General features: G+C 43.1%; 1 pseudogene; it reads right to left on the bottom strand.

The window, feature by feature from the left end:
• Positions 1–2898: 2898 nt before the first annotated feature.
• LOC133138510 (solute carrier family 26 member 6-like) overlaps positions 2899–12500 on the bottom strand; it is a 17168-nt pseudogene continuing 7566 nt past the window's right edge.

Here is a 12500-nt window from a genome sequence, read left to right as displayed (position 1 = left end):
CCACCCATGCAAATTATTAGGGGATGGGGGGTAGGATTTGGAAGATGGGGGGTGGTGTCCTGCAAATAATGAAACCTGGGGGGATTCCTCCGCACTTTCCAGTTCCTTAATTTGTGATATGGTAATGCACATTTCAAACCTTCACGTCTGCAAATTGCTGATTTGCAGGAGATATCTGTCCGATCACGCTTTCAGTATCTAGTCTTGATCCGAGGCTTTTGATTGCCTGAGGAGTCTGTTATTGGTTTATTTCCAACATGAGGATCAGAGCTGGTCCAGTTACAGTAAAGGAAACCATTATGAGGCAAAGAAATTATTATTTATTTATTTTTTAAGTCAGAGATAGGCCAAACAATAGGCTTACCCAAATTATCTGTGTGGAATGTCATTAAGAAGAAAAGGAGTACTGGTGAGCTCAGTAATTGTAATATGGCTGGTAGGCTAAGGAAGACTTCTGCAGTTGATGAATAATTCTTTCCACAACGAATAAAAACACCCGAACACATATCCGGTAGATTAGACCCATTCTTCAGGAAGCAGGTGTGGATGTGTCAGTGGATCAGAGGCTATATTGCAACATGCAAACCAATAGTCAGCTAGAAAAACAGGATGGACGCTTCACGCTTGGTTGCATAACCATTATAACATACAGTACTGCTGCCTTGTATAAAATATTATGGCAATTCAAATTAGCCACTAAAACAGGCCACAAGCTACTTTGACTAACAAAATGGAGCAAATCTGCAGTCTGACACGATCTTCACCCGAGCATGTCCACCCACAGAAACAACAAGAGGCAAGAGTCATTTGCTCAATCGTTATTGCAAATTCATATCCTTAGAAGGACATAAAACACATAAAACACTGTACATCTGTTGAATGTTGGTTCCTACGCCTATGTCTGGAGCTGTAGTTCTGTGGAGTAGAACAGCACCAGAGTCCAGGCCTTTCACATGCCCTCAGAGGCTGTTTACCACCACCTCCAAACTGATGACTGAATAGTGTTTATTAAACTGAATTCATTGCTAGAATTTCATTCATGCCTACACAGATCCATAAAGTGTCACGTGCAGCAGATGGCTTGGCCTAAACATACTTCCTGTTGCATGGTTAAAACGTTCACTGAATGTGGCTTCATTTGGTCTCCTGTACTTCATTTTAGTATACTTCAAATTGTGACTGTCACTTGTAGATGTTATGTAGTGCATGTATACATGTAGGTTTGGGTGGAGACAAATATTTGAACAATTGAAAAAAAGTTTTCATATTAATTCAGTGCTAGGCTAGCTAGTATGCTCGTGAGACTTCATGTCTGACTACAAGAGGTGGTCCTGCAGCGTCTTCCGCAAAGTTCAAATGAAATCATTAGTTCATGTTCAGGAATTGATTGTTGAATTTGTTTATTTTTTTGCACATTATTGAAAACAGCCTCCGGAGGGCCCTGTAGGAAAAGGTTGCGAAATAGAACATTTTCCATAATAAAAACATTCAAGAGAGCTCTTTGATGTGTTCTTGGTCTCTCTAAACACAACAAACAAGCAAATGTCTCCTTTGCAATGGTGTAGAGAAACAATATTGAACAGATGAGTAATATGTTTTGTTATCTTTGGGTTTTTGGGAAGGTACATTATTAATTATTTTGGCCACTATGAGCACAGTCTCTTCCCAAGGGCAAAATTAAACGGGCAGAACAACTGGTAGTGCAGCTGTTTCAGTTCTTTCATGTGTAATTCAGGTTTGCGTAAGCATATGCAAGACTGAATTCAGGACACTGGGTACCTGGAGGCAACCATATTAGATCAGCTTTCATTGTATAAGAGTAATCACAAAAGAAGGATTGTCATTCCCTTCACAAACCGGCGACATTACTTTCCATGACAAATACATACACCTGAACATAAAAATTCTTGGCTTATGTGAAATCATGTGACACAGCTGTGAGGAGTCTTCGTATCAAGGTGCAACAAAAGTTTTAGCGATATCTGAATGACAGTAAGCACTCTTGTGCTCATGCTTAAACTTTTTCTTTCAAGTGTATTTAAAATAGCTCTAGATTCCTCAAAGCTTGCTTAGCGATTTAGCTCTGAATGTCAGAAATTACAATTACACACTCAGAAATTATTTCATTTTACAGCTGAGGAGGGATAACTTGTGTTCCAGAGGGCCACATTTTACAGAAGCCTGCCTTCAAGGTTACCTGGCTATTATATCTGCTGGAGAGACAGGCAGTTCATATTTCTCCCTCATTACTCTAATACCCTGTTTTCACTTCCCTGTGACATGAGATTTGTGCTTTTGTTTTTAAAAACAAACTGCCCCTTTAAAATGGAGGAAAGCTGGAAAGCACATGGTTATAATGATAACAATGTTTTATTTAGCTGACAGTCATGTTTTATCTAGCATAATCAACTTACTGTTCAGGGGACAATCCCCCTAGAGCAATGCGGATCTCTGTTTTTATTTTTATTTTTTAAAATGCTTCAACACCTTTGTTGGCCCTTTCTTTTAGCCAACATACCAGGGGTAGGAAGCCTTGGGCCTCAAGCGCCAATGATGGTCCTTTTTTCAAAAGATTTTTTAAAACATTGCAGCTAAAAGTATTTTTTACTACAGTGTTATGTTTTAGCTCAGTCGTTCAATGGATACAGAGCTCTGCCAGTACAGTAAGTAGACACAAACATCAGTATCAGTATTATATGATAAGATTATTATGTAAACTAAGCTTTGTCCCATGCAGTATCTCCATGGAGTGTGGTGATAAGCAGGGTTTGCAGATGATGTTTACTGAGCCAAAGGTACCGGCTGCCGCTTTCAGCAGCAGAAACACACCAGGCATTGCGTAAACGGGCAGAGACATGCCTTTATCAAAACATTTATTATGTTTTAAACAATAAATACACATCAAATACAAAACACTGAAGTATCTTTTGAAAGATAGTAAAAAATAAAACTTGTCAAGAACAGTCTTGCTTGTTTATCCTTGTGAGGCAGGCTTTTAGAAATAGGTTCCATCTATGTCCTGTAAAACAGAGAGCGATATTTCACACAAATTGATCATAATTCTGGAATTAAATGAACAGCATACATTTATTTTTTGTACCAAACATTATTTCTTAATAAGGAATCTGCTACTACTGGCCTGGAGTCAATACTGGCCCATGGGGCCCAGCCTTAAGATGATGGGCCAAGTAGCCCCCACATACCTGACATTTAATGAGAATTACAGCACCACATATATATTACTGATACCATTACACTGCCCAGAAACACAGTTCAAAGAACATACTATGAGCCTGTTCCTCTGCCCGCGGCATATTTCTAGGCAGATAAACAGTGCCTTTGTACTTCTGTGCCACCAATAGCACCAAAGGAACAGCATACTTCACAATTACATGAAAAAGAGCAGCCAGAAATGCTGCACTGGTTTCTGTCTCCCCTGAGTGGAATGTCTGTGTGGAGGTATCTCAAAGCGCTCACCTGGGGCAGGTAAGGGGAGATATCTCTGAGGGCTCACCTGAGTGTTTTCTGTGGAAGTGTCTCTCTGGCAGTGGAGTACAGCGTCATGAACAGTGGAGAATATGGTAGCCTTGGTCATTTTTTCACTGAAGAATCCCCCGCTTTCTAAGTTTTCCACCACACAGTCTGTGAGGACAGACCGAAGAACAGAGAGCATGGAGAAGATCACAGAAGGTGAAAATGCGAAAAGGAACATCTCAATAATGTTCATAACCTCACCCTCACCCTGGCTAGCCTCTTCAAACAGATGCAGAGCTAGCTAGCTACCTTCTGGGGAACTCTCACAATCAGGAAATCTTTATGTTTCACTACGTCCAAAAGCAAGAAGGCCACTGAACATAATGGCTCCTGAATGAAGTGAAACAGGTCTTTCAGGGCTACTTTACGTGTAGCAAACAAGTCACAAAATGTCAGGTTTTTTAGAAACAGGAGGCTGGATAAATGTCATCATGTGATGTTAAACAAAACAGGAAAACCCTCCTGATGAACACTCACCCTGACACCCTGAAAGAAACACATCGATTCCCACTTCACCATAGTCCCGGCGAATCTGAAATGACCAGAGGGGGCAGGAATATAACCACACAGCTCAGTAGATAAGCACATAGAGCAGACCTCGGTCAAATAATTACTTGAAAGTGTAACGTTTTTACACCAGAATAATTCTGCAGATTGTAGAAAGTTTTTCATGAATAGTCAGAATAGTCTTTCCTAGAAATAGTACACTGTAATTGGTATGATAACACTGTGCAGTATGATTGTACAAATTAATATGATTGTACACTGTGGTTGGTAACACTATGCATATATGATTGAATTGTTCATTGTGGTTGGTGATCCATGAAACAATTTCACAGGGAGATTTTTCCCCAATTTTAACAGCACCTAAGAATTACATCATTTCAAATACAAATACAAACAGGCACAGTTGGATAGATTGAGGTACAGACCAGACGATACAGGCACAGAGAAGTAAACTGAGGCACAGACCAATACAATGGGCTCATTCCAATTGCTTATCTTATAAGCACCACCCATTGGGAGTGGCTAAGAATTGTGGCAAGAAATTTTTTTTGAAAATGTGAATTAGGCAAATGGAATATCCTTGCTCCTTCAAAAATGAGTTAGAAGCCACGTCAGTAACAAACTCGGCAGATGCGTGGCAGATGGGGAGAGTGGATCCACATGTCCATCATTATTATGTCAATCATTTGGCTTTCCAAAAAATACTTCAGCAAAGGATGTGCTGATATTTTTCCAGGATAGATTCGGAGTTCCTTCCTACTGTCACCTTCTACTTCTATATGAATGTCCTGAAAGATGGCGCACCTGGATCAGGAGCCAGGAAAGGAAAGGAGTGGAGAAACATAAGCGATTGGAGTGAGCCCCTGGAGTGAGCCCCTGGAGTCTCACACAGGTTAGATGGTCTCTCTTACGTTGCGCAGTGTCTTCACTCCCACGGTATCCAGGAAGTTGACCGGGGTCAAATCCAGGATGATGGCATGTGGAAGGGTGGGGCCAGGCTGTGGCCCCTCCTCCAGGGTTACATCATCTTTCTGCGTATTCTGGGGCTCCTCCTGTGAGATTGGGCACAAGGAGGAGTTACATCAGCTTTCTGCCTATTCTGGGGCTCCTCCTGTGAGATTGGGCACACGGAGGAGTCACTGGACTACATGCAAGTCTGGATTAATGCCCACTCTATCAATCAATCACGACTGCCAATTCAGCATACATCAAAGTTTATGTAAACATTTTAATTGTTGTTTTAGGCTTTCATCTTCATTTTGTGGAACAATATCTTTCATAATCTGCATGTCTTATGCCAAATTTCAAATAAAAATACGGTTTAAGTTTTTAAATGCACTTTAAGTAACATTTGCTTCCAGGCTAGCCAGCTTGTCACTGTTCACCAGTCACAAACAACCACATTAACCAATGCAGCGTTCGTGGCTACATGTTAATGTATTTGCTTACAGGGCATATAATGTCAAGAGTAAATGTTCAGTGTAAAATTATAGTTTTAAAGGGTTGATACATCAGATGATAGCCCTATAGTTTTGTTAGCCCAATGTCGGTAGTCTCCCAGCCTCAAGTAACTCCCACTTTGAAATTTGAAGCCGTTTTTCTCAAAAACATGGTTTGGTGGCACTCTAAATGAAACAGGACACAACTCCCTTGATATCTGGAGTTATAAGTCTGGAAAATAAGTTTTGGGGTCAATACAATTGGGCATAGGGCAGGTCACGTATTTGTATTTCCTTTAAGTTTCTGCTTTTAAAATATTGGCATGGGCACGCTTGGTGCACTGTAGTGACAAACCTACAAGTAAGAAAATATAACTGAGCCAACAAAGGGGACCTGGAGGCGGGGTTTGCACTTTTTGAGAGAATTTCACAGGTTCCAATACACTGCAGGGTGGCCTGTAGCATAGTGGTTAAGGTAAATGACTGGGACCCGCAAGGTTTGGGGTTCGAATCCCAGTGTAGCCACAATAAGATCCGCACAGCCATTGGGCCCTTGAGCAAGGCCTTTAACCCTACATTGCTCCAGGGGAGGATTGTCTCCTGCTTAGTCAAATCAACTGTACATCGCTCTAGATAAGTGCATTTGCCAAATGCCAATAATGTAATGTAATGTACACCAGACAAGCTCAGTAAAGCATAGAAAAGTATTTGAATCCAAAACAATGAGGTATTTGACCCAGGTCTGCACAAACACAAACAGGCATGCGCACACATACACAAATGCATATACTGTGTCTGCACAGCCAGTCATGCACACACTCACATACAGTACAGTCAGACACAGAAGTCTACACTCAGACACTTCCTCATCCCCCCTTCCTCTATTTACCATCTCTCGTCCCTCCTTCTCAGCCTCTTTCATCCCCTTCTTTCGCTGCCGGGCCTCTCTCTTCTCTCTGCGAAGTCGCTTGGCCTGCTGCTTCTTCTTCAGCAACAGAGTCCTGGAGATATCAATCCCACTCTGCACCCCCAGAGCACAACATTCCCATTACACTCCCACTCTGCACCCCCACAGCACAACATTCCCATTACACTCCCACTCTGCACCCCCAGAGCACAACATTCCCATTACACTCCCACTCTGCACCCCCAGAGCACAACATTCCCATTACACTCCCACTCTGCACCCCCAGAGCACAACATTCCCATTACACTCCCACTCTGCACCCCCAGAGCACAACATTCCCATTACACTCCACCATGCTACATGCTAGTCATTTCCCCATTACACTCCACCGTGCTACATGCTAGTCATTTCCCCATTACACTCCCACCATATATAATGCTGTATAATACAGTGTTACTGTGTGCAGTATACCAGTCTTGTGTAGTGTAATAGTCTGGTGCAGTGTGGTGCAGTGTAATGCAGTTTAATGTAATAGTCGAGTGCAGTGTGGTGCAGTTTAGTTTAATAGTCACATGCTGTGTGGTGCAGTGTGATGCAGTATAGTGTAATGGCTGAGTGCAGTGTGATGCAGTGTAATACAGTGTAGTGTAATAGTCTAGTGCAGTGTAGTGGTCTCACCTTCTCTGCCAAGGCATCAATATACAGCTCAGCATTGGCAAAGTAGAGAGTAGCTGAGGAGCGGAAAATGACTACGCCTGGAATCTGCTTCACCTGCAGGAACAAGCACCCCAAATTAAAAGTGAATGTTGTGCTTAATGAATCTGTTTGTACATCAATCAATTCATGTTAGCAACCACATTACTTAAAGGTACAATATGTAAGATGTTTATGTTAAAACATTGTTACAAGACCATTGTAAATCCCTTCCTATCATTGAAAAAGACTCACTGACATGTTGACTCACCGGCTATGTTTACAGTCCTTAAATTCGCATTTCAAAATATACAGTTGACAGTCCAGCACTCTGCACCAAAACATTGTATAGCTGTACAGTAATTCAAGGTCATTGGTTGAAAATTGGTTCTAATTGCCACAGCCAATGGTGTTTCAACGTCAGCGCGTTCACAGAGAAGGGGGAGGGATAAACAGTGTTGTGGTTTGAACGTGTTTGTTGCTGCAATTCCTCTCTTGACTGTTAGAAGTCTGAAATTACCTATTGTACCTGTCATGTATCCTTATTGTAAAGTGTGACGCTGCAGGAGTATTTATTACAACAGTTGAGATGTCCTAACTGAGCCTGGATTACAGTTTGGGAATGTCACCATGTTTACCAGCTTGTATTCTTCCACAGGTCTGTAGATGTCGGTTCCTGGGACCTGCCCAAGGAGGGAGTACCTTGGCCTGAGGACAGACAGCCAAAAGGACACAGAGTACTGGTTAACAATCTGGGAGGGCTATTTAGAGAAGTGGGGGGTTAAATTCACTGTTGTGTGAGAGATTTAAAGCAGTGCGGTTGAGATTTATTGTAGTGGGGGTAGTCTAGTTCACAGGGTAAATATAGGCCAGGTCAATAAGCTTGGCATATCAAGCATGACACAGAAACATGGCCTAATACAGTACAATAGATATGGCAAAGAGCTACAGCACCAGGATGGATAGAAATAGAGTTTAGAGGAGTTGGATGAGTTGCTAAGTGACACAGGGAGAGATACATGTAGGGTTGCACACGGGTGACTCTTAAATGGACGGGGTGCAGTGGAGGGGGGTGAGATTTAGGGATTGTGTTTCGGTTCAGTTCTCACAGCTGGGTCCTGAAGATGACAGTCAGCATGGAGAAGGCGATGGAGGCTGCCAGGCCCAGGTCTGGGTTGAGGAGCACAGTCAGTATGAAAGTCACCACCCACACCACCTGAAGAGAGAGGTAACACAGGCCCTGATTTAGAGGCACCGAGAGGGGTGGAAAGCTGGGACTGAGAGATGTTTTGACAAAACTAGTTTGTTTCGCTCAAAACGTCAGTCAGTCCAAGATTTTGCAGCCCTCATGATGTCTGAGAGGCCCGGGGTCAAAGCTCTAACTCATTCAACTCATTACACAAACTAATGTTTCCTCCTTCCCCTCTGCATTATCTCACTCACCCTCTCCCTGGTGCCCAGTTTTACCTTCACGTTGCCCCTAATTCCCCCCAAACCCCTAACCCTTCATATCTCTCCACCGCACGCCTGCCCCCTCACCATGTCCACCCTGTTGCTCCTCCACAGCACCCGGATGTCCATGAACTGCTTCATCATCCCATGCAGGTTCACATAGATGATGGCAGCAAGTACAGCCTGGAACAGAACACTGTCCATCAGTATCACTACCAGTTGGTACACACCTCTTTTTACATTACATTAGTGACATTTGGCAGACGCTCTTATCCAGAGCGACGTACAACAAAGTGCAGGGATAAGTGTGCTGAAAGACCCTAGAGGGAAGTACAATTTCAACTGCTACCTGCACAACAAAGATAAGGACCAGGGCCTATTTCATCATCAGATTTTTTTTAAATCGTAATACCACAACACACAAATGTATGAACAAACTGCTTACCTAGCCAAACACTGCTTAGCTAGCCAAACAAAACATCCTAATACACAAGTAAATATCACAGGTAAAGACAACAATTAAGGTTTACAGGGAGGTAGGGAGGGACAGGGAGAGAGTGGGAGGAGAGAGAGGGGGGTGCCAGGCGGCCTGTGGAGGCTGAACGAAGAGGTCTGGCAGGGGTGTAGGGTCTGATGATTTTTTGGAGGTAAACTGGGACTGACCCCTTAACTGCTTGGAAGGCTAGCACCAATGTTTTGAATTTGATGTGAGCAATGACACGCAGCCAGTGGAGGGAAGTAAGCAGTCTCTCTCACTCTCACTCTCTCGCTTACTCTCTCTCTCTCTCTCTCTCACACACACACACACACACACTCACATACTCACACTCTCACTCTCTCACACTCTCACATTCTCTCACTCTCACACTCTCACTCTCTCTCTCTCTCTCTCTCTCTCACACACACACACACACACACACACACTCACATACTCACACTCTCTCACACTCTCACATTCTCTCACTCTCTCACTCTCATTCTCTCATTCTCTCACTCTCTCACACTCTCACTCTCTCACACTCTCTCACTCTCTCATTCGCACACAAAGGTACCTTAGGCAACTGCTGGAATAGCTCCCCAATCTTCAGCACGATGACCAGGATCACAAGAGCAGAGAGACCACTCGCCACCTAGAGAGAGACAAAGAAAGAGAGAGATAGAGAGTGGTACATTTTCATAATTTAAATGAATAAATCTTGAATAGAATTAATTAATCTTAATCCGCCCAACTTCATCCTGAACGTTCATAATAGACATTTTCAATTAAATCTCATAAAAGTATTTCTGAACTTTGGACTGAAAGGGAGACAGGGCAACAGCTTGACCAATGGAGGTGGCCAAACTGGAGAGCAGCAGGGTCTGCTGTTTTTTGGTTTTTACTGGGCACTTAATTGATCAATGAAAGCAGTTGATTACAGAGTGAACTAACCTCACCAGGGGCCTGTTCCACAACGCAGGATTACAGAGTTAGACAGAAAACTGAGCTGAGTGAAACCCAGAACCTATCCAAGTCTGGAACAAGGACTTCCGGGTTTTACTTTTGTGAAGTTATCTGGCTAACTCAATAATCCTGCTTTGTGGAGCAGGCCCTGGGTTACTTGGTTGTTGTATTTAAGGTAAAAACAAAAACCAGCAGAACCTACAGCTGCCCAGGACCAGGGTTAGCCACTCCTGAGCTAAATTTATTGCTTGGCTCTGTTCAAAATCATCTGGGCAGTCGTGGAGCACAGGCATATCTCATAATTCATGTTAAGGAGGACACTTAACATCTTTGCTGCTAACCACATGCAAAAATGAACTCCGACAGAACCTTGTCCTATTGGAGAGATACTGTCAGACAATTGCCCTGCCTGTAAATATTTTGAATGTAATGTGATATTTCTGTACCTGTGTTTTCCCTCCAGTGCTCTCCTGGACCATAGTGCGGGACATGGAGCAGCTGATGGCAAAGCACTGAAACACCCCCCCAATCGAGTTACTGAGACCCAAAGCCACCAGCTCCTGCATTAGGGAGAGACCACTTATTATCCTGACCAGGGGGACCACAGGCAGATACTTCCATTGTTGATACAGACAAACTCACACAAACAAGTAACACACATGAAAATATTGATTCCCACCTGGTTGCTGTCCACTTTGTATCCATATTTGAGAGCGAAAATTCGACCCAAGGAGATAGCAATGCCATATCCCACGATGGACAGAGCAAAAGCATCGCCTAGCACCTCCCGAAACAGGGACACGGTGGGCAGGACCGGGGGCTGGAGGCTGGGGAAACACAGTTCTGCGGTTATGAAGTTGTCTTGTTGTCTGGTGGTGGTGTGTAACTGCAGATATGTGGCTAAGCTCACTGTTCTTACCCAGAGGGGATCTCCCCTACAACCTCCACACCAAACTGACTGTCGAAGCTAAACTGCCACGAGACCACTGTGGCAATGATGATCTGAGAAAACACAAGGGTCAAGGTTAGGCATAGAGGTACAGTCGAGGGTAGTGTCAGAGTTGGTTTCAGATCTGGGTCAATTATGTAATTGTTTTGGATTCAAATACATTTCCATACTTTACTGAGCTGTATTGGAATCTATGAAATACTTTCAAAAAGTGCAAAACCTTGCCTTCTAATCCTCGATGTTGGCTCAATTCCACGAGGCAAGATGAACTGAGCACAGAAAAGTATTTGAATCCAAAACAATTACGTAATTGATTCTAGGTGATGTTTTTGTGAACTCACAGTTAGCAGCTCCACAGGTATTGGGACCGGAAGCTTGCGAGCCAGCAGGGAGTTGACCTCCTTTGCAGCGATGAGGGCAATCACTGATACAGCACTCACCACTAGAGTCCCGATGTTGGTCTCCGGCAAAAGAGAACATATCTCTACCACTGTCTATAGAGAGAGAAAGAGAGAGAGGTAAATATGATAGCACTTAAGTTCAAAATATCAGTCATGTCAAATACTTTAATATTAAACAATTTAGGTAAGGTAAATAACTTCTCTGTACTACATCTCTAAAAACCCTGGGGTTGTAGCTTCAACAAGATAAGCTGAAAGACAAACATGAAGAAAGCCCTCAGACAATATTATACTATTATTCACTCTGGGTGTGTCAAAGTGTCCCTGAGCACGAAACCTTATCCCCAATTGCTCCTGATGAGCTGGTTTGTGCCTTGCAGCCAACGGCCGTTGGTTTGTGTGTGTGCGTGTGTGTGTGTGTGTGTGTGTGTGTGTGTGTGAATGGGTGAATGAGAAGCATCAATTGTACACCACTTTGGATAAATGCACTATATAAATGCAGACATTTTACATTTACACTTCAGCATTTGTGACAGGCAGTACTAAACCTGGTAACCCTTGTGAAGCAGTGTTGAGTGTATTGAATGGCAAAATTCATGAAACACTTCTGAAACAGAGCCACTATGCAAAAACTGCGCTACTAAACAATTGTAGACGAGCAGCTTGTGGACCTAATTGGGTGCTTTATAGCTGGCAAGGAGGACAGCAAATGGAGATACAAAGCCAAATGTGGGAAGGCGTATGGTGTGAAGATTTTCTGGAACGCAAGTATCTAAATTCCAAAACATCTTCTCTGGAATGCGAGTATCTAACTTCTGGATCATTAGCCCACGTTTGTCTTGCCTCTTTCTGTGTTTTGATGACGGATGTGGAAGTCAGCAGGCTTGCACATCGTACATATTTGAGAAGAGCTAAAGCATTGCGCAAATGGATTTGTCGCTCAGTCATTGCTGTGGTCAGTTATAACACAGCCATCTATGAAGACAAAGAAATACATCAATTTAATCGGTTAAATATTTAGGCTACTCTGGCTGAGGAATATAGTAGCCCCTGTAAAATAACGTCATGTTTTAAAATGGAGTACTCACATAGAGAAGGGAGCAGGGGCCACTAAAACGTTGTGGGGAAATGCCAAAGGTGTATTTCAGCTGGGAAACGATGACATGGATGGCTGCTC

This window comes from Conger conger, chromosome 10 (assembly GCF_963514075.1).
Source record: "Conger conger chromosome 10, fConCon1.1, whole genome shotgun sequence".
Lineage (NCBI taxonomy): Eukaryota > Metazoa > Chordata > Actinopteri > Anguilliformes > Congridae > Conger > Conger conger.
This window is presented reverse-complemented; position numbering and strand designations above follow the sequence as displayed.